At 46.3% G+C, this 1,716-nt stretch overlaps 1 pseudogene; it reads left to right on the forward strand.

Moving 5' to 3' along the window:
* The first annotated feature begins 620 nt into the window (after positions 1 to 620).
* Positions 621 to 1,716, forward strand: part of LOC114609233 — a 2,260-nt pseudogene continuing 1,164 nt past the window's right edge.

The raw sequence follows: 1,716 nt of genomic DNA on the forward strand, positions 1-1,716 counted from the left end.
TAAAGGGAAGCAGCAGTTAATTTGAAACCGGATATATGCTTCCAAACCACTGGAGAAAATGAAAGCAAAGGCAACGTTCCTAAGGAAAGGAAATAGTAAAAGCATACCAAAGTAAGAGCATGTACCCAGGTAATAGAATTAAGAACAAAAATACAAATTACACTCATACATGTATTAAATCATTCAGGTTAAGTTAATCAATAGAATTCAATTATAATCAACGTAAAAGACTGAACACAGAACAACGCAGAAACGGGCCAAGTAAAAGCAGGCACAAATGCCACCGTCCCTGCTGCTGCCCAGATGCATCCCTTCTCCAGGCACAGTGGTGAGGACCATCTTCATAAAAGGGAGGATTCTGTGAATACACTGCCAGGAGCTTACTAGCAAAGAGAGCTATGCAGAGCAGTAACAGAGCAATATGAATAGAGTTACATCTCACATAAGACACCACGAAACAAAAAGTCCTAGTTCCTAGGAAGCCTGGAGGTGAAGAGAAACTTATTTTCTGTTTTTCAAGAAAGGTTTATTTGTGTGTGTGTGTGTGTGTGTGTGTGTGTGTGTGTGTGGTTTGGGAACCAAGCTGAGGTCTTCTGAAGAGCAGCGATCACTCTTAAACAATGAGCCATTTCTTGGGCACTCAGCAGCAGGATTTCTATAACGTTATCTTGGATGCACCTGAGCGAACACAAAGTCATAACGCAGAGCAGGGCTTGGTTATTGAAGAAGCAAAGAAACAATCTCAGGCTCTGTAATGGGTGACAAAAGATAGAGACATGCACAGGGTTCAGAGCAAATTAAGGAGGAGGTTAAGGCCAGGTCGCCGGGGTCCTGGGCCCCGGGGTGGCAAGGATAATCAAGATGTTCTCACTGAAGCAGCAGAAGGAGGAGGAGGAGGAATCGGCTGGCACAGGAACGGCAGCAACAAGAAGGTTCAGAAGGACAAGCTGAATCTGGGTCTGACATCAGCTTCTCAGACCCAGACGACCTCCTCAACTTCAGGTGGGACAGGATAACCCACACGACCCTCCCAAGGTGAAGTGTGAAACAATGGTTTATCATCCCAACATTGACCTCGAGGGCAGCGTTTGCCTCAACACTCTCAGAGAGGACTGGAGGCCAGTCCCTACGATAAAGTCCATAATTTATAGCTCGAAGTATCTTTTCTTGGAGATCCAACCCCGAGGATCCACTGAACAAGGAGGCTGCCGAGGTCCTGAAGAACAACTGAAGGTTGTTTGAACAAAACGTGCAGCACTCCATGAGAGGTGGCTACATCGGTACTTCGAGAGCTGCCGGAAATAGGGTTAGCAATTATCCATCCCTGTCAGGGTTACTAGCCCAGGCATCCCTTGTGAATACTTATTGGGGGCCTGGGCAGGGTGTATGGAGTAGCCTTGGCCTTTACCTCGGCTTTGCCTCTACTGTCACCTGCCCCTAATTATTTTCTTTTTGACCACTACGTGATTATGGTTGGTTCTGCCTCTCCCAGACCTGCTCAGCAATGGAAAATGGGTTTGTTTAGTGCCCTGCTCCCGCTGGGTGCTGTCCAACGCCTCATTCTTGACAGTGGGGTAAGTAAGCAATGAGCCTGAGTCACTCAGCCCAAGCAACCCCACCACCACTGGAAGTCTCACTAGGCTATTCAAGGAGAATGTTACTGCATGGAATACATACATACATACATACATACATACATACATACATACATACATA

Source organism: Grammomys surdaster, unplaced genomic scaffold (assembly GCF_004785775.1).
Source record: "Grammomys surdaster isolate TR1022 unplaced genomic scaffold, NIH_TR_1.0 125950, whole genome shotgun sequence".
In the NCBI taxonomy this organism is placed as follows: domain Eukaryota; kingdom Metazoa; phylum Chordata; class Mammalia; order Rodentia; family Muridae; genus Grammomys; species Grammomys surdaster.